Here is a 23,566-nt window from a genome sequence, read left to right as displayed (position 1 = left end):
GAGTAACGCCTCGAATTAGACGTTACGAGAGGTGAGCTTTACTTTAGTTGCCCACGGGGAGTGTGAGAGCGACATAATCGGACGCAGTTGAAGACGAGAGAGAAAGAGGAAAGATTTTGACGATGTTACACCGGAAACGGTACTGTTATCTGTTAGTTTAACCTACCATCTCTCTTGATTATTTGATAATTCGAGGAAACAATATTCTGTAATACTCAGAGAATTTTGAATTTACACGCGATTTCACAAAAATTTTTAAAGAAAGAGTAAATAATAAATTTTAATGACGTAATGAAATTTTGAAATTATGAGAAGATTATGTTTATAACTTTAGTTAAATTAAGTCAAGAATTACTTAAACCAAACGATTTAATGTTTTAGCATTATTGATTGATGAACATTAAAAAGTATAATTAATTATCTTATAATAAAGTTTTTATTCGTATCCTATAACAGTTTTTAGGATCAAATAGAGAACTAGGACAAATTATGAAATATTTATATATATACTTTTATATACTGAAAAAAATAATGTTGAATCAACATCGTAGTGGAAATTTATTTTATTAATTCAACAAATTTATTAATTAAATTAATACGCCACATATTGATTTAATTAATAATATTGTTGAATTAATAAAATAAATTTCAACTACGATGTTGATTCAACATTAATTTTTTTTTAGTATATAAATATATATAAATTTATTTAAATTGACATTACTTATCTGTGTTGTAATTAAATTTTAAATTATTTTTATACCGTAAATTAATTTAGGTAGCATAAATTGTTAATTTTTTCATAAAAATGTATGAAAAATTTATTTCATATATTTGATACAGGAAAGGAATTTGGGGAGGGAGGGGGTTTTCCTTTAAAACATATAAAATCCATTCAATTCGCGACATCGTAATATAACTTAGTGTGCGGTATTATGTAAGATTATATAGTTGTGAGGTCGTGTTATGCAATTGGCCATTAAGGCGTTTAACAACTTTTATGTTGTATATTGCGTGGTTTTTGGTTTTAGCGTTATAATAAGTGCCACCGAGCAAGACGTTGGATCTTTCATAAATCGTAGACTTTTGCGGCGATCTTTTCGCAGTTCGCCCATTCAATGTAAGTAAAGCGACACGGAATCATGGCGCTAGAAAATCGGTGGTTTATAGCTGGATAGTTTTATTACCGGCTCATAAAATTTATGAACCGTGGGGTAGAAAATCTATTATTGAATTATATCACAAAGGTAATAAGTAGATTAGATTTGTTAATAAGACAGTAGATCTTTAGGTTTACTAATTTTATGCGGTGCAATTTTTATCTCTAGTCTCATTAATAATTTTAGCTTATAAATTATTATATTAAAATTATATTATTATTATTATAAAATAAAAATTTTTGTTTGATACCAATCAATAGAAAGAGCCTTTCTCTACATAAAAATAAAAATTAATTAATAGAAATATAGAAATATAGAATACAGAAATTTCAATTATAAAAAAACACGTTTTAAAAAAAATAAACAAAAAAAATTTTATATTAAAAATTACTATGTTATGTAATAGGTAATTGTGGACCATTAGGATCATTCTAAGTTAAAATGTTATATAAAACTGTAAAATTTACCGTGATTGACGCAGTTTTTACATAGCATTTTACTTTAGAATGGTCTGTATGGTCTACTACGCGCTATAATAATTTTTAATATAAAATTTTCTCCATGTATAAATCAACGAAATATTATTTTTATTATGAAATATTATTTTATTTACAATACATTATAATATTCATTATGTATTAAATAATTGTTACATTTTTTAACAGTCTAGAAAAATATAAGTGAAATATGCGCCTTGTTAAAAATATCTAGCTTGGTTTGTTTTGCACAATTGCATCACAATTAAAAGTATTTTTAGCAAGGCGAATATTTCAGTTTTTTTTTTAATAATTTGAAACATATGATTTTATATTATTCGTAAAAGTACATAATACATTTTACTTCATATATATATTGCAGTATATTATATATATATTAGTGGATTGAGATATATATGTAAATAAATTTATTTTTGTGTAGCAGTTACATAACGTGTTAGAAACGAATGATACACGGATGTATTCCAGTTAATAGTTGCACAATACATGTGTAATAAAGCACGGTCTGGAGGTCCTATAATCGTTGCATAAGTACGCAAAAATAGGCGTTTACATTAACGAGCAGACGTAACATTTTAAACAATAAGAAAGCGCAGGAACGTGATGAATATCGAACAAAACAGCGATTAATTTAAACGCTTTTATGATGGTTGACTTTGAAAACGCGTATGCGTAAAAAAAATCATCTAAATGTGTAATGCGCTGTAACATTAGAACTAAGACAGGAAATGGCGATCGTTAAAAACTAACGGAAGTTGACACGTGTGAGCATTATCATGCTCTGAAATGGTTACTCAGAACTGTAATAAATCGGACATAATTATGGAAGGAATGATCTATATCATAAACTAGATTACTTCATCTGATTAAACTGTATATACATATAATAGTAACCGTGTCTATAAATATTTATAGGCTCTGTCTCTTCCTCTGTCTCTCTCTCTTGATATTAACTTTTTAAAACTTACTAATTTTATAAATCTAATCCTATAATAAATCTATACAAAAATTTTAATAAATATTATAATAAATATTTTTTTGTCCATAAAATTTTTGAAAATGTTTTTTACAATTTTTTACTTTATATATATATATATATTTATTTTTTGTTGAAATATAAATTATATTTTTTGCTAATGATAATTGTCATTTTAATTTTTTATTTTATACTTTTTGATGTTAAAAATAACAATATAACATGTAAATTGTTAAATAAAGTATTTTCTTACTTTATATTTTGTCTAAATATAATTTATAAATAAATCTCCTTTTTAAGAATAAAATAATAAAACAAAGTAATGAAAGATAATTTAAATAAGTAATAAAAGAGAGAGAGAGAAAGAGAGAGAGAGAGAGAGAGAGAGAGAGAGAGAATACATTAAAATTAAATTAGTTATTAATTAAATTAAATCAATTATATTAATTATTTTTTAATTTAAATTTTTAATTGATTTATTTTTAAATCAAAAATAATAATAGAAAGATAAATATTTATATATTTGTAAATTTCTTATCTTCCATGTATATATATACATATATTTTGTTTCTAAAATTGCAATTGGCAAATAGCATTTCAAAATTGTTACCTTTTCAATTTTATAGCGTGTTTATTGCATGAACATGCAGTATGATTTTTTGTTGCGTGCACGCCACAATTTTCACGTCGCGCGATTTTGTAATCAATCGCTTCGTAATCATCGTTGTATTGCGCGTGATGCATTTCCATTGGTACTTTGTAAATCGCATGTAAGTTTAGCTGTTGGCGTTGAGTCGTCAATAAAATTCCGTGATGACTGGTTGAGCTAAGCTCAACCAACGCTTTTATGTTGTGCGAAATGTTCTTAACCGTTTAGTAAGTAAACAACAACTATATGTGTTTACACGGTGTATAAGATGCATAAACATTGTTGAAGTATAGCCGCTGCAATCTGGAAATTCTTACAAGATTACAGTTTACGATCATATTTTGAGTTATAATAAGAGGCAGTTTTAAATATATATTTTACCTGATATTTAGAATATATTCTTAACTAGCATTTATAAAAAATCAGACATTCTTTCTGAAAATTAAATATGCGAATTTTATTGATATTATCCATTTTATTCAGTCAATATTAAGCTTAAAATTTAATTTTATGTCAATTAATTTATTAATAATACTACGAAAATGTGCTAATATTAATATCAGTGAGAAAAAAGTGGCTGTGCTATGCTATATATATATTGTTACTAAAAATATAATTTTTGAAATTAACAAAACATTGTTAATTAATTTTAACTGAAAATTTATTTTGAACAAATTAATATAATTTTACATATTGACTGTTTTCCAACAGTTATATGTTGCGTATATATTTTTCCACAATTTGAAGTGGGAAAATATGGCACAGTTATGTTGCTTCAGATATGCTAATCCTTGTGAAATATAATTATTTAGTAATGGACTCTCACGCCTGATTAACATCCTCTTTCCATACAATCGCAGTCACTTTCTCTCTTCCCATTGCAAAGTGATCGATCAGACAATTGATATGCCTTTATGAAAAAAAAAAAAAACAAACGTCAGTTTCAACTATTGTGGTTTCAAATTTTTGGTTTTATTTATTATAACAAATAATTTATTTATCTTTTATAATTATTTAAAGTTAAATAAAATAAACAATGACCAAAGTTAATTTTCTCATTGGTATAATTACATATAAAAACACATTTATATGTTAATATTATTAATTAATATATAATTAAATTTTGTATTCATATGATATAAATTATTTATATTGTATAAAATATTAATTTAAAAAAAAAATTTTATTTTTGACTTGTAAGCGCTTGGTTTCTCTTATATAAAACTCGATAGTTTTAGTATAAAAGATAGATTTGAATCATCTAGACAATAAAAAACAAGATTTCACGCGTCGTTTGGAACATTAAATTTTTTTTATTACGACGTGTACAGTCACACTTTTATTGAGCTCGTTTACATTTAAATAATTATAGCATGTAAGTGTGTCTAAAAATTGCGTGCACATGATTTTTGGAAGAAAAAATACTTCGCGTGAAATGTCGTAATATATAACTCTCTCTCTTTTTCTCTGCTGCGAATTGATATAAAGTAATAGAAAATTTACATAAAATTATATAAGGAACAATAGTGCGGTAAAAATGGCATTTAAAAATGTGGTAATCATATAGTAAATCTTGGCAATATAACATATATTTGTGCTGTACTTATATCATAAGTGAATCACTTTTACAGAATTATAAGAAAATTTAATATATTATACATATAATAATTTTATTACAAAGAAACATGACAAAATATAAAAAACTAAAAAATATGGAATGAATTATTTGATTAAAATATTAATTTATATACGCATATAATATTGCAGGGATAATATTTTTTAGATATAAAATGTTTTATATACTCTAAAGATAAATTTTCTAAATATGTATATCAATCACATATTAGAGATAAATTTAAAGAATCATTTTTATTAAGCTTCTTAAACGATAAAATATATGCCAATTTAAATTTAAATAAATTTATTAAATTCTCTTATTAAGTTTGAATACATGCTTATTAATTTAAATATAAGTTTAAATATACATTTATTCGCGATGTTGTAAGACCGTACTATGTAATAAAAGTGCGTGATGCATGCGTATATATGTGTGTAACTTGCATATTTATGGCAATCGACCATAGCTAAAGGCGTGATACGGTTACCTACAATGATGGCTGGAATCCATACGTGAAAGTATCCTGGACTTGGCAACTAAATCGATGTATCTTACTAAGCAGAACAAATCACCATATTGTATTTCACTTATTTTCTAAACGTGTGTGAATAGTACTAACTGTTGCAAAATTCTTTCTTTTGATAACAAAGGTTGAGTCTTTTATTCTATAAGTATATTTTCAATCATGACGTTTTCTCGATTTGCTATGTACAAATATGTAAATTTCGAATTCTATATGTAATGTTTCACAATTAAAGAATCTATATTTAAATTATCTTTTGACAGATAAGATGTTGCGTAAACAATGCGGCTGGAGGGTGTAAAAACATAAGATGTTTCCATCGATTAACTGATAAAAGAAATAAAAGAGAAAATCGCATATTACACGCGCTGTCTGTCGCGTGCCGTCGATGCGTGAGATACCGCCGTGTGAGCGCGTGAACGCGCGCACTCACAATAGTGTATAGGACGTATTGCAAACTGTGCAAATTTTTGTAATTTCCTTGATAAATCTCTCTTTTTTTTCTGAGCATGTAATAACATTACAAAAGATATTTAATATTGAAAGCAAAGAAATCTTAGTGAATTAATTTTAATTTTGAATTATACTTTAACAGAATTATGAAATATCACATACTAGCTAAAATATCTAATATTAGAAATTGAAATCAATGTTTGACATTTTTTCTCATTAAACTGTATATTATATTAAACTATTGGAAAAGAGATTGTATGTATAACACCATATACGTATATAATATACAAATGGCAAGTTTTATAACTGTCAATTTATAATCTTTCACGATAAAATTTGAAAAAAAAACGTGAATAATTGACGTCACAAATATTGAATATTATGAGTGACAAATCTAATAAATTCAATTGATAGAAGAATCTATAAACGAAAATTTGTCCTTTTTTTAAAATTATCGAAAAGAGATGTATACTTTTTTGCATATAAAAAAATTTATTCAAATTTATATGGATAAATAGCATAAATAAAGCGCGGATTAAACAACACAAAAGTATACATTACTTACATTATCCTGTCGATGATTAGTCTCCGAATATTCAAAGTTTAACATGACGTACATATTCCTATATTTTAAATTCTATTAAATAAACTGAAAGATTGTTTTAATGCATACATGATTAATTGTGAAATTAAGATTTATGCTGTTCGATGTAACGTTTCAAGTAATCAGTTTAACGGCATCGCGATGCAAATTAACTTGACCGAACAAAGACAGCTTTTGCATAATCCAATTAGATTGCGCTAAACATCGATGTTCGATTTACGATATAGCGTTTCTACTGAGGATTTACGAGTACATACTTTCAAGTCATAATCAAAATAAACGTGCTTGTTGGTAAAAGGGATTCGTTAAAAAAATATCAATAATCGACTCATCGATAATCGCGATGTATTCATGCAATTCGCTGTCAGGGTTACGATCCTATGGAAGAAAAGCTTATTTTGCTTAGGTTAAAGATCACCATAAGGTTCTCTTATATACATCGATCTTTTATTCCATAGCTGTATCGACTAGATTAAGTGATGCTTTGATCTGAAGATTATTACTTTGTATCCAAGATACGATAGTTTATAGTTGTGTTGGTTGATGCAATTACAAATGTATAGAATGCGGCTTTAATTACTATTCCGGCTGCAATTGACGATTACGTAATCATCTCGTCGAATATCTTGCGTTAATATAAAAATGTACATTATCTTTACTAATATCAGAAGGCTATCACACAGAGAGATCTGTTTTGTTAATGGACGAGTTTTGTAACTCGTTTTTTATTAAATGCTTTTTTTTAAGTAAATTTGCCATTGTTGATTTTTTGTGCAATAACTTGTGCTTATCTTTTGTGTTAAGAATTTTAGAATTGACTCTAGACTTGTGCTTATTATTTTTAAATTTATTGCTTTTTTTACAGTTATATTTAATTCTAAATGCCATGTAATTATTTTGTGCGCACATTTGGGGGTGAAAGGCAAATATATATATATCGATCATATATATATGAAATATATGTATCTCTATTCATTCGAACGATTTCAAAATAATCACACGATGTTTGTCGTTCCAGCGGTTATGAAAAGTTACATATGATGCCCCTGCAACGCTTATTGCGAGAGCATTACGTGATTCTCATTCAGATAATAAAGCTCATTAAAATTTCGTTACGTACCACCGCAAATTGATTATGTCGTGACAAACTGTCGTGTAATCCTGTAAAAAAATAGCATCGACGAACCACGATCGCAACGATTCGTGAACACGATTTTCTAATGATCGACTCTCTATATAACTCATTGAAACCTATCAAGAGATAATCGTTCCGCATTTAACACTTAACTGAAAACTGAAACTAAAGGCGAAGAATTACCACAATATGTTAACAAAAAATGCAAAATGCACATATTATATATTATAAAACTGATGGAAAAATTTTTGCGTGCATATATGTTTTAATCATTTAAATTGAATTAGAAAACGCAAATATTTTCAATCAAATTTAATTCATTTAGAGCGTAAGACAGATAAGAAAGGGAATAATTTTTAAAATATGTTAGAAAGGAGGCTATTCCGGCTGTTATATCATTATTTTGAAAAAAAAAACATAATATGACTTGATTTTTGTTTTGCTGTTTACAAAGTTTAAGTGTTATATATTCAGATATTTATTGTTAATGCTTGTAATATTAGAAATTTTAGTTCATTAATATTAAGAATATAAATTTAAATTTTTTGATTTATCTTATTTTCTCAAATGATTAATTCGCATTTATAAAAACAACTTATTTTAATAAATGTAAATATTGACTTTGTGTGTGATAATAGAAATATAAATATATAGAATATAAATGCTTTCACATTTAATATGCTAAAATCGTGACTCTCAGACAGATTAATCTTTTTTTCAATTGTTTGAATTATGCATAATTTTTTATCTATATTTTTTATCTATATTATATTTTGAGTGTCTTAAAAAATTACACGTATAGTTGTAATAATAATTTCCATATTATAATCAGTAAGAATTAAAATAAAATAGCGTGTTAAGATTTTTTTTCTAAAGAGTTATAAAAAAGGATTTTTTTAAGGCTTTTAAACAGATAACAATAATTTAGTCTGGAATTTTAAAGAAAATGAAACTCTATTCATTCAATTTTATCGTAAGCTTTATTTAGATCTGTAGCATCTTCGACGAATATGTTTCATATTGAACTAATAGAATTTTTCTATATTGTTTCCCAGAAGGACAAAATTAAACCAATGTTGCTCATCTAACCAGGAGGTGACAAATATTATTAGATCTGGATGCTATGTTATTTACTACTTATTTATAGTCGTATTTCTTTATTAGAAAGATCATAAAAGAATAATGCTTTCTCGAAAAGCGATCCGATTGTGTCGGCAATTGATGATCCACTTCTTAATTTGTCTCGTTGATATTTTCCCGAACAATGTCGACTTTATTGTGCGACGCAATGCTGCATTACTTATCGATCGCCTCCGTTAAATAGTCCGTTACACAACGAACCATAACTATTGCCAAACAATAGATTATGCCGTCGCTCGGCGCGTAGGTAGGGTAGGGGCTATCTTATGCAAGCGTTACATACATTTGGTTACATTACCGTTATTACGTAAGGCGGATTACGAGGGGAGGAAAGGAAGGGGAAAACAGGAGAGGGCAAAAGATAAGAATTACATATTACTGATATTTCAAACGGAGGGAACGGCAAAAGAACGCACGGCTCGTGGGCGCGCAGATTTACCGGCGACAATCGCTGGCATCAAAATAGGTGTTGATGCATCCAGTAGTTCTCAGTAATAAATCTTTTAATTTTGGACGAATAACACACACACAAATATTCTGCGTGAAAAGATAATTCACGCATTTTTATACCTAAAATTCAGTTTAAAATAGAAAATATTTATTTTATATCTTAGTTTATATCAGAAAAAGAAGTACTTTAATATATTTTTTAAACATAAATAGAAAAAAATGAGCACATAAATATATAAAATGAATACATATTTTTATAAGAATATAAAATTACACAAATATTGATCATTTAAAGTTCTTGCGAGTAATTGTTTTTGAAAGAATAAAATGTAGTTCAAAAAAAAATTTTTTCTAATTTTCCATCACAGTTATGAAGAAAATCATCTAAAGATGAATGTATATCTTTTTTTATTTTGCTTTTCATGTATTTTAAAATTAAGACAACTCATGTACATAATTCAAGCTATCCAATTCGCGATATCTATTTAATTGATTCTGAGAATAGAGATTGCTATTTTATGTCTTGTTATTCGGAAGACAAATTAGCTGTCGTAACATTATATTGTTTTGTCTTTATCATCATATGATGTTGGGAGAAGGCTGAACATACAGTTAACCCTTCCATTTATTTTACAAAAATATGTTAGATAATAATAATCGTGCAATTGTAACACTATATAAAAATTATTATGTTTATTTTAAAAAAGGAATTGAACTGTAAATTGTAATCAATTTTAAATCTATAATTGTATCTAAAACAATTATGAATTATGAAACAATTATGAAACAATTATGAAATTATTTCATTTTTACATTGAACTTTTTAATTGTATTATTTAATTATGTATGAATTTTTTAATCATTATGAAACATCAAAAAATGCTTTCTTTATATTTACTATCTGTTACATGAGAATGTGATCCATCGCATTAGTCTTTTAACCCTTATTACTTCTTGTAATGTCATTCAAATATTATAGAATATCTTTTTCGTGCGTCTCTCATATCGGACCTTTGTTCCGGTTTTCTTCGGTTCTTGTCACGAGTCCCACGATGTATTCGCATAAATACTAGCACAATCGCTGACTTTGAAACGCTCGTGCTCTCGTGTTACGAAACGGCGCTTCTTACCTTGATATAAACGTTCTAAGAGAGGGCAGGGCGCAGCCGTTTGTGCGCGTAAGAGCCTGATTACATGAGCATGTAAATATTTCACTTACACGACCGGCAGTTTACACGTTATGTTACGCGCTGTTGTCTTCGTCGTTTGAACGTCTTGCATTATGTAAGCGTCGACGTTTGACGTTTATATAACGTCGCGGCGCATGTTATCGACGAAATCAGACGGCGTCGTCGTTGGCGCGGCGTCGCCGGCGTCTTGGTCCCTCTGAAAAGGCATGCGCCAAAGGGTATGTCGATCTGGAAGCGGAACATGAAGGAATGCTGCAAAATATCAATATTTATAATATTTTCTAATGAAAAGATTTTAGAAAAATTAATTTTTAATGAGAAGATGTTGAATATTGATACTTTATATTATTCTAATATTTTTTAAAAATATTATATTTGATACTTTCACTTTACCGGTTGAGTATCGAGTATCTGCAGTTATAGTATAGTAAGTATTATCTAGCTGTGATGGCAGGCACGGTCGAGTCTCGGGTTCAGTTATATGTAACTTTCTTTTTATATTCAATTTTTACATTAAATAATACAGTCTATATATACAACTTTTTATGATGATAAAATGATTATTATAATATAAAAAGTTTGTATTTTACTTACCTAAAAAATTTTTTTCTAAATCTTAATTCATGTAGATTATTATTGTAAACTTACAATTAGTCACCAACGATCGGTCAAATCTTTTTATTATTTCTAGTCTTACTTAACTAATAGATTGAAAAAAAAGTATCCATGACTAAATATTTTTGACCACATTTTTATATGATTAATATCTGCCTTAATAAATTATCTACTAATGGTAAAAGGAAACATATCTACACTAAAAATGATTGAAAATGATAAAGACATATCTTTGAGAGAAAGAGAATATAATTGTAAAAATATGCTATAAATTAATTGGTAACGTTATAAATAATTTTTTTATAAAATTTTTTGATTGTATTAATTTTGCAAAAACTTTTGCAATTAAATTTTTTTTGTTTCTATAACTGCAGAAACTAAACTTTATATATTTTTTACTATTAATTTTTATATATATATATAACATAGAGAGAGTATTTATAATAAATATGAAAAAATTCAACGCTCGTGAACGGATAGAGTACAGTGAACTGAACAAAAAAGTTTAGGTCATTTTGCAATTTTCGCAATAATTATTAAAATATTAATTAAAAACACTTAGCGAACAATATTATACATATGTACAAGATGTCCGGTAATAATCGCCCCACCTCTCTAGGGCTGATAAAGCAGGTAAAACTTTAACATAAAAGTCCTGTATCATTTTCCGATTTTCACAATAATTATTAAAATATTAATTAAAAATGCTTAACGTATAAGCGTGGGCCGCATATAGCGCTCAGCATACTCTAAGCGTTTTCAATTAATAATTCAATAATTATTACGCTAATCACAAAATGATACAGGACTTTTATGTTCAGTTTGACTTGCGCTCTATCTGCCCTTGAGCTATGAGGCGATTATTACCGGACATCTTGTAGATATGTATAATATTGCTTGCTAAGCGTTTTTAATTAATATTTTAATAATTATTGCGAAAATCGCAAAATGACTTAATACTTTTTTGTTCAGTTCACTGTACTCTACTCACTCACGAGCGTTGGCTCATTAGTTATGAGACACCCTGTATATGTATATATGTATATATGTGTATATGTATATATGTATATATATATATATATATATATATATATATATATATATTTTGTGATAAATAAGTAAATAATAAATAAAGATTTTTTTAAATAACTTTTTTAAGCATAAAACGATTTTTTGCCATTATATTATTATAACGAAATGGACTTACATAAAATTATCAGAAATTTTATTATTAACTTAATATACTGAATGGCATAAAAGATTTGAGGATTATGTTTTTAATGTGTCGAAATTATTAATATTAATTTTTGCTACTGTTCTTATTTTATATTTTCTTTTAAACAGGTTTTGTTAAACATTTTTAATTGAATTATCTTTATTGTGCCATTTAATTCTTTTTAAATTTATAAATATTTATAAATATTTATAATTTTTAGAAATATTATAATTTAGAAATATCGTTTTAGTAATACCATAAAAATTTATTGATTAAGTATATAGTTAGAAGGACATTCTATAGTTTACTTACACTTTATAAATTTATTACAGATTAAGGAGATAATAGCAGAAGAATTGCTAAATTGTTATAAATGATAAGAAAGCATTCTTGAAGAATGAAGGTTTGCTCTTTTACCTTACTTCAATATTTATCACAATTTCTTAAGGACGACGTTACATCATCCTTAAAATTTAAATGTAATTTAAATTGATTCAACTAGAAAGCACGAGGATTTTAGAGTTAATTTCAGAGAGTTTCAAGTTTCCGTAACAGGCGTATTTCTTATGAAGTTAAATAATCCACTCTTGACTTTGTGATATACTACCGACTTAATAATGCTTGGACGTTAGATAATCATGTAATAACATATATTTTGTATATAGGGGAACGTGGGGTAGAACGGCCAACGTAAGCATTGAGCAAGTTTTCAACATATGAAAAAAAATAAATCGATCTTTTTTTTTACTAAAAATATTCTTTGGAATATCTACTATAAGAAAAAACACAAGTTTATTATAAAATAATAGTTTAAATAGACGAGATTATTGATTTAGTAAAAGCCTAGATTTTCGTGATATGCTTTTCATGCGGGGTATAATGGATAATGGACTACCTTCCAAAACTTATTTATTTCATTAACATTGATGTCTAAAACTTCTTAAAAGTTGTATATTATAATATGATATATAGAACATAAGAATATAGATTTTTATTTTTAAATGATAACTATAAATTAATAAATAAAAACAATTCTCTCGTTATAATAAATGTTTTTCTCTTTAAAACATGGAAAAATATCCTTTAATGTAATAATTTTTGGTATTAATTTTGAAAGACAGCATCTATGTATACTCTCTTTCTTTCTCTAGTATAAAAATAAAAAGTACAACATTTTGTGGGCTAATATTTCATTAAGCCTCAAAACGTATTGATTTACTTTTGATCATATAAAAAATTATAATTAATCAATATTTACATAGACACAGTATGAAATTAATAAGAAAAGATCATTTTAAAACATAAATTTATTTATGGTAATAAAAAATAGAATTTTATCATTGTTTATTTTATGTAAATATATCGAAGAATTACAACTCAGTCGTCGAGAGCACAGCAAGTGCATTAAATAATTTATAACAATTTTTAACTAAAAATATTGCGACCACTGATAACAGCACGCAGAAAGAGACACCTAATAGCAATAATTGCAACATTTTTCATGACATGGTAGCATCTCTGTAAAAAGATATCGACTCTGCACCATTGTACCCCGCGGTGCCGTTCTACCCCACGTTTCCCTACATATATACATATACTTTCGTATAATTTATAATTTATTAGAAAAAACAGAATTTTACTTCTTTTAACATATATTTTTCATGTATGTGATATGAGCAATTTTTGATACTTATGAGCAATTATGAGAGAGATATTCTTTTTTAAAATAAAATTATGATAGTTGTATAAACTACCAAAAATTATAGCATAAATCATATATGTATTTTAAAAATCATATATGTATTATAAAAATTTATAATCATTTAATTCATAGTTTAATGCAATAAATATCCTTAATAAAAATGAAACTTTCAGATTATGTCATTCAAATTACATATAAAATTATATATTGTAATTAAGTATACATGTTTTACATTATTTTGTTTTTTATTTTGTTTATCAATTAGCGATTTTTTAAAATCATAATATGATAACATAATTATAAAGTGTTAATTATCTCAAACAATTTATTTAATTTTGTTCACAAAATAACTAAGACAAATAAGATACGAAGTGCGGCTATTAAATACCTCAATGTAGTTATATAAAATCAAATCATAATTGTAATGAATTAATTCATTTTATTCAAAATATATTATTTCGGTATCGATATAGCACAGTAAATTGACAATGAGTGGATTGATTTCTGGAGCCCTCTTTCAAAATCGTTTCAAGCACTCTCGCTAGAATTATTTGGATTGTCGGAATACTATCGTAGTAGAATTTCTTTAGTTAGAATTCTCAAAACAGATTTTTGTAAACAGAGACAGGATGTCAAATTAGACGAATATGGTGGTCAAACACTATGAATGTTCTAAGAGAATAATTTCTTGATCGTCTCATGTTGAAGCTTTTTTTTGGACGTCTCGATTGCTTGTTGTCTTCCACATTTTTTCAATCATCTCTAAATCACTCAAAAACTTAGGTTCATAATAGGCAATTAAAATTTCTAAAAAACTAATTTCAACATTTCGTTTATTTATCTTACGTTTTTTCCAAGTTTTACATAGTACTTGATCGCTCATTCTTTGCTTTATTATGCTTTTCCAGTGAATTTTTATTGACTCCTTCAATCGATATATTTAATGACGTCCGATGATAATGAAACTTTTTAAATAGATAAATCTGACTTATATTTAAAACAGTGTCATTCATTAATAGTTGGCATTCACACAAAAAATTAAAAAAATTAAAAAAAATCATTATCCGGTTATTTAATAGTTGCACCATGTATACGATAGCAATGCGTAATTATGATTATTGTTATCATAATTTTGAAGGAAAGATTCTTTGTAGTATTCTCAATCATTTATCTGTTTGTAAGTTGCGTGGATGAAGAGCGTTCAATTGAAATTGTATTTCGGCTATTTCGAGCATATGCTTGAGTTGATTGCGTACTTGAGATGTTTACGTATAGTCCCTGTAGCAATTTGCATCTACAAAATTAAGCCATATACGTAGACGATATGAGTTTCAACTTCCTCCCTTAGCTAATATATAATGCTATGTACTACTGACAATAAGTATTACATAATCATATAGAAGTGCAGAATTTCAAATCGTCACTTGTATGACATTTCAAGACAGATAGATATTGTTGTGTGATGTAATTATTTTGATGAAATTTTTTTCATTTTATTAATATTCTGGTTATATAAAATTTGTTGTGTATATGTGTTATTTGTCATTTTAATAATAATCTTGAAATAAATTTGAAATATCTCGTCAGATAAGAATATTTTTAGATTAAAGATATTGAATTTATTTTATTTTACATTAAATTTTAATGATTTATTTTTAATGATATAGTTTTTGCTGATTGTAAATTTTCTAGCAGAATTTTGAGCGGGATTGCAACTTTCTAATTTTTTACATTAAATATTTGCAATTAAATAATTAAAATGTAAATATTATATTATAATGTACTTCTATTCGAATATGTAGAGAAACAATATTTTTCCTAATTATATAAGCTTGTAAAATTTTGAAGATCTTTAATTTTCTGAATCTTGTATTTTTCTTTATAATTAATAATTCTCCAAACCTTTCATTAGTAATAGATCGATTTTGTCAAAGAAACTACTTTTAAATTTTCATAGAAAAGAAGTCAGAAACCTTGTATTAGAGCGACCTGATTGCTGGCACGACAAGGTTCTTTATTTTGCGAATTCGATTAAACTGTATTCACGGCGCGACATTCCTCTTTTAGACGTGACCTATGATCAGAAACTGTTCAAGATGGATTTGACACAACCTTTGCAAGCAGCGAAATAAATAACAAATTTCATTACTACGCGGCAAATATATCCCGGTAAAAAATTTGTTATGTATAATCATATATCATATATGACCATATAATTATATAGAAATATATAAAATTTTATATAAGTTATGTATAATTATATATAATAATATATGACTTGTTGTATAATTATATATAATTTTATATTAATGTTGGCTAAATCTCAGTCAACGATAATACAAAATTATGCATACTATACATAACTATACATAACTTATACAGAATTTTATATATTTCTATATACTTTTATATTGTTATATATAATTATATATGAGAAATTTTTTACCGGGATGTGATGTTTGTTATTTTCTATTTAAACGAAATATAACGTTGTTGTAATTGTAGCTTGCATAATATTTTCTTGTTATATTCTCTCTTTTTTAATATTTATCATATTGATTACGAATATATTTTATACGGATATATTTCTGTTTGTACAAAATATTTCAATTAATTGTAAAAAAAACAACGTAAATTATTTTTCAAAATTATAATTCAATTGCTTTCTATAGATTCTAACAATATTTTTTGTTTATTTAAAATTTTTTGTTTTTAATGTAATTACAAAATTAAGAATCTTTTCCATAAACTTTTTTTTATTTATATTACTTCATGTTATTTATATTATATAAAATAACTGCTTTATTTGTATTTTATGAACTCAATCATGTTATAAAGAAGCTTACATCTAATAAAAAACGTAATATGCATGTTTAATATAAATTAATATTAATAAATTTAATAATTAAAAATTAGTTATTTGTTTATGGTATAAACTAATAGAGAGATTCTTTTTTCTCTTTCTCTCTCTCTCTCTCTCTCTCTCTCTCTCTAATATATTAATAATGTATTTCTTAATTATATAAAAATATGCTTGTTATATATAAGAAATATTGGAAAAGATATTGAAATAAATATTGGAGAAGATTGATAGCTTGATATTAGATGTCATGAAGTCAAGACATTTTGTGTGACATGGCATTGTTTTTATGAAATGCGACATTAAAAAAAGATATGACGTGAATTATATAGAGCAACATCAGATGTCAATATATATTTCGGAGAAAAAGAGAGGAAGAATCAGAGATAATTTGATTTTTTTTTTTTTATTTAAAATCGATACGATTATTGTAATTGCATTAAAATACATTAATGTCTTAACACTTAGATTGTATTTAACATTTAAACTGTGCTTAGCATTTAAAATCATTAAATGTTTTTGATCAGGTACATACATTATATTTGGATATCCGTGCATTATGATTGTTGATTAAATAATTTATATTAATTGATATTTATATTGATTGAACAAGTTATTTTATTATTTAACATTATGTTTATAAAAATAAATCAGAATAAATACCTGAAGTGCAAAGATATTAATGAAGTCTAACGTACACTATCTGTTGTACAATATCTTGATAATTATTAAAATTTTATTGATTTTAGATATTTTTATTGATAATTTATCAACATATTTATATTTTATATAATTAAAATATGATTGCTATTTTCTAATTAATCTCATAACTATTTATATTATTAAATTACATTGTAATATTTAAATATTTTTAATAAATATATAAAAGATCTTGACCAAATAGTAAAAAAATTAAATTCCGACAGATTAAAAAGAAATATTACTTTATTTATTATATTCCAAAAAATATTTTTATAATTATTTAACAAATAAATGTAAAAATTAACTCTTTTACAAGTACAAGTACAATGCTTTATATCATATATCGTATGAAAGCTTTGAAGGATTATTGCACAGAAGAATTTAGTTTTGCAATGCTCTTCAAAACAAATTTAATGGTACCAAAGAATTGCGTAAAAAGACGATGGCGAACAAGGAGAATTTCTTTCTATACCTATACACTTAAGTTCTAATTCAAAAGGAGTTCGTGCGCCTTTTCTTTTCGCACGAGCTATTCTTCTATAAACTTGTACCAATACTTGTTCCAATATCCTTTAATGGAAACTTGCTTTTTCTCAAGAATAATAGACAATTTTCTGCAATAATACCTATACGATTATTGTGATAGGTACATAAGTAAAGAAAAATTTAAAGTAAATCGAATTTTTGAGTTATTGTATAATAAGGTCATTAAAATTTCATATTTTGCCGCGAAAAATGAGTAAGAATGAATTATGCTCGAAAGGATCGAAAGTTTATCTTATATTCTACAAATTTATTATGAGAATCCCCCATTTTTTAAACGCCCTTCAAACTTTGATCAGAACTTGTGGGTACAATAATTCACTGTTTGTGTTTCGAGATGTAGTCTCAGGAGGCTTTGCACGCCATTCTGGAAAAGTGACAGGACTGAGTTATATCATTGTTAGTGCGAAGAATCAAAACTCCCGCAACCGCAACTTAACTTTTGTAGCTATCTCTTGCATAGGTATAAATATACACATTCTAAACTTCTTCTTTATAAAATATATATATATTCCTTATTTTTAGTCTAGTTCTTTACTAATAGATTTTGCGATATATTGTAGTTAACACAGCAATAATAAAAAAGCAAAAAATAAAAATTATTACAATAAAATATTTAATAATATATTAAAATATTATAATATTATATTAAATAACAATATTAATGTATTATTCTTTTCATAATTTTTTTTTTGCAATCTTTTGCAATTTTCATAAAAATAATGCAAAACAAAATATCTTTGTGTTACTTATTTTTTAAAAATTTTAAAACTTTACTATAAGAGAAATTGTGCGCAATATTTTAAAAAATAGTATAGATATCTAGTATTGAAGTTTTTTTGATAAAAAATAGTTTTATTAATTAGTGAAAAAATTGAACAAAGCAGCATTTTTCTAATTATATTCCATGTAGTTTATTCAAAACCTTAAACGTACATGTGCCTACATTAATATATTCTTAAATATATGATTATTTAAAAATTAATATATAGTCTTAATTATTACATAAACGGAATATATTAGTGAATGTTCTCTAAAATATTCTGTCACTGTTTTTCTAATTACAAAGATTAAGAAGAGATTAAAAAATATGTTACAGTTATTTTATAACGTTAAACTTTTGTTAAATTTATTTAATTGTTTTCTATTATATTACATTACTTAATTACTACGTATTACTATGATTTAGATTTAGGTTTCATGATTTTTTTCTTTTCTGTTTTTACGTTATTATTATTGTTTACATATTGTCAATGAGACATAGAGAAAGCTGATCCGAAAGGAAACATAGAAAGAAAGATAATATAAACGTCACATGAACAACGACATAATTATGATCAAAGGTGAGGCTTAGCTATAAATTTTCTAGGTAAACGAAAGTAAAAAACACATTATAATATATATATATATATATATATATATATATATATATATATATATATCTATATATATAACTTCAGGGAGTGTATGAAGCAATATACATACATCTAATTTAAATACCAATTAGCTGCTAATGAGAATATTATGATTACGAGTATATTATGATTGCAAAAAGAAATTACAAAGCACGCCATGTTTTGATGATAAAGTGAAAATATGTATTATGTTATGATAAGTTTTCAAAATATGTTAGATTAAAATAGCTAGAATAGGCGAGGTAAAAGACTACAAAGACAATCATAATGAGTTTGTTTTCATCAGGTAAAACATCGCGGGCTTGTTTTCGTTCATGTTTCGTTATTCTTGGATAAGCAATGTGCACGACCGACAGGGGTGGCATGGCGAGGGGTGAGCGACGTTAGGCAGCGTCGTCGCGATCACGACGTCATAGCGGCACATCGTCATTTAAGCGCGAGACTCCGTCGGATAAGCGTCGGCCGCGTGTTTCGTACGTGGCAAAACACGTGCGACGTATAGCTTTCACTGATCGAGCGAAATTTCGCGTGGCGAGAGTCTAAAGATTGATTGACGAGATGAATTTCACGTGTTGTGATTTGCGTTACAGCGACAATTTCCGTCGTAAAAGGATTTCCGACGCTTTCATGTAAACGTGATACGGAAATAAACGCGAGAAAAAGTTATATCCGATATAGATTTCATGGTGTATTCCGTGTTTTTTTTTTTTATATACGTGCTGCGATATCTTGCGGATTTTTACGATGCAGTTTCTGGAATGGTTTATGATATGTGGTTGAACTATTAAACCTGGATATATCATCGGAGACTGAATCAAAAAGTGTGTGTATTTAATAGATTTGAAATGTCACACAATGTCACAGATTAAAATTGAAATTAATTATTATTATTTTTTGGAAAAGATTACGTTGCTTATATATTACTTTTGACATTTTACGTTGAAAAAATTTTTTTATGTAGAGATAAAATTAATGAAGAGTTATATAAAATTTCATTGTTTTTCTTTTTTTTTGGTTTTTCATTATTCATATTCGAATATATATCATATATAATTGACATTTTAATAGTACTTTTAATATCGTTTAATAAGATTTTATTATTTTATATATATATATATATATATATATATATATATAGAGAGAGAGAGAGAGAGAGAGAGAGAGAGAGAAAAGAAGAGGTTATAAAATTGTTTTGGACAAATAAAATAAAATAAACTCTACATTAAAATAATAAGTAATGTAATATCAAATAAAAATAATTTTAATACAATTAATATTTTAAGTAAGAGCATAAAAATACATACAGTTGGAATAAATACACGCAAAAAAATAATATAAATATATATAAAAATATGTAAGATATCCATTTGATTCATTAGTATAAAATGGATCGAGTATATTTCATGATGTTACTTATTTAGATAAATTGATTTTTAACCGATTGAACCTTGAACGATGATTTCAGGACGGACGTTATTGCTCATGTCTGATGGAATTGCGTTCGAGTTTTCTTCTGATCGATTTTACAGACAGATTCTTGAATTGTTTAGCACGATTTGTTTCTTTTCACGTTACTCTAGAAAAATATTACATTCATCGTCGATCAATATCATTCGTATCTTGAACATCGGTGATTAATTAGAGCAGAGACAAGGACATTGCGTGGATCATGTGGATTCCGCACGGGATAAGTATAGTTTGATATGTGATTAGATTTTATAGTAGCAAGGTCGAGTGTCATTAACAGAGAATAGTTTCTTATTGGAAAAATTGATGAATTCTGTTATTATTCTAAAAATGTAATATGAAAGAGAGAATAAGTACACATTTTTATTATAAATTAACATTAATTAATGAATTGAAATATTATAGAAATTAATATAAATATAAAATAATTTGTTATAATCAGATAATAAATGTTTGTAATTTTAAATTTTTAAGCAAAGAAATAACAGAAAAGCATGTTACAAGCACATGGTTAGTTAATGTAATTATTGTCAGTTACTATAATTATACAGTTATTTCAAAATATTGTTTTATAGGATATTTGTTAGAAAAATTATTAATTAAATTAAAAAATAAATGTTATGCGTTTTAAAAAATTAAAATACTGAAGATATTATGTAAAAGATACCAAGGATTTAAAAGTTATAGAGAGATTTATAAAATTTCTAATAATTAGATATAATAATAGGATTATTAAGAAACTATGCAGAACAATATAAATTTTTAAGTTAAAATATAATATATATTATAAAAAAAAAATATAAATAATATACTGTATTTAATATTACTGTAATATGTATTTTAATTTTTTTTTCAATTGATTAAGACAATTAAGGCGTATTTTTTTACATTACGCTCTTATTGATCTCTTTTCTAATGAAACATTATGTACATAATAAAAATGAGCGTAAAAAAACATTATGTGCATACATAATAACAACAAGCATAAGAATGAGATGGCATCATTAATAGTTTTTTTTGAAGCAATACAATTTTTACACCGTGTAAATAAATAAAATATATTTTGCCGACGATATAAATTTAAAATTAAGATATTGCAGAATATCTTTTATAACAATGCGCTTGCTGGGAATTTCTGTGTAGATTGAAAAAACTTTTCACAGAATTTTCATCATGTTACGAAATATGCATAAAAAATATAAAATGTGACACGTCAAGCATAGCTTCTTTTAAATTTCCCGGTTTTCTCGAGAGCCATACCAGAAAATTTTACATGCCTGTAAAGTGAGTCGCGTCGTTTGCGTGGCTAGATGTCATCACCGTAAATGATATGTGATATATATTGTACTAGCTAACACTTAACTACGGAATAATTTAGTTTGAGCCTTTTTTTCGTGATTATGCTTACCTATTTTGTTTCATATTTTCACGATTAATCACAAAAAGTCATTATTTTGCATAGACTTAGTTTCCAAAATATGTTACTAAAATATTATAATATAGTATGTTTAAGAATAAGTTTACAATTTTGTGTAATTTTTTATTAAAGTATAATAATAAAATTAAGTTAAAAATTAACGAGTTTTTGATGGTATTTAATTTTAAAAATAATGTATATATAATTGAATAAATTTAAATAAATTAAACGAATTTAAATTAAATTAAAGTTATGAGGATAATTATTATATGGGCTATCTTTTTCAGTATTCCCTAAAGTATATTTACTGTTGATTAATTATAGTCATTATCTTTGGCTATAAATAATATTATGAAGGACATAATAAACCTGTATAAATTTTATAATGTCTCACATGTTAGCTTGCATTATTCTGGTTTTATCACATCTGCTTTTCTAAAAAATAATACGACTGAATACAATTGATATTCAAAGGAAGCCCCAAATTGCGCAATTTAATTAATTTACTTATCATTAAACTGTCTGAAAACAGATCTGTCTTTTGTCACTCCTTGATAATACATAATACACGACAATTCTACACGCATACGGTTGTCGGCATATTCTGAATTTTAACGAGACTAATTACAGTACAGATAATCATAATATTTGTGCCGCTCAAAAAGTTTTTGTCTGTTTCTGGTTTTCTTTTGTTGTCTAATCTTTTCTTTCACAAAGATAATTTTGTGGATGATAATTGAATTTTCAACGTAACTGACTATTAAACATTTTTGCAATTGATATATCCTGTTATGAAAACATAGCAAGAAAAGATTATTTTCTTTTCGATATAATTTTTTTGGTCATAATTCAATGTCGCATCAGAGATGTTATTACATAATGTGATTAAATTAACTATTGTTTTGCATGTAAATTAAATTGCACTTTAATTTTCTTTAACAAAGTTTAGAATAAATTATCATTTAATTCATCTATAATCTCGAAATATTACAATTTACAAGATATTTCGACCTCTAGAATGTGAAAAGTAAATCTAAATGTTTAAAAATATGTAGAGTATAAATAAAAAGAAAAAAAATTTTACTTGATGAAACAGCTTTTGCAAAAGTCATGAAAGCATATTGGTTTAGTTTTGTTATATATTATAATTATATGTTGTATAATTTTTTTTTAAAGAAAAAAATTTGAATTTAAAAAAATAATAAAAGATCTTACTATCAAATTTTATAATATG

The sequence above is a fragment of the Anoplolepis gracilipes genome, chromosome 3 (assembly GCF_047496725.1).
Source record: "Anoplolepis gracilipes chromosome 3, ASM4749672v1, whole genome shotgun sequence".
NCBI classification, from domain to species: Eukaryota; Metazoa; Arthropoda; class Insecta; order Hymenoptera; family Formicidae; genus Anoplolepis; species Anoplolepis gracilipes.
This window is presented reverse-complemented; position numbering follows the sequence as displayed.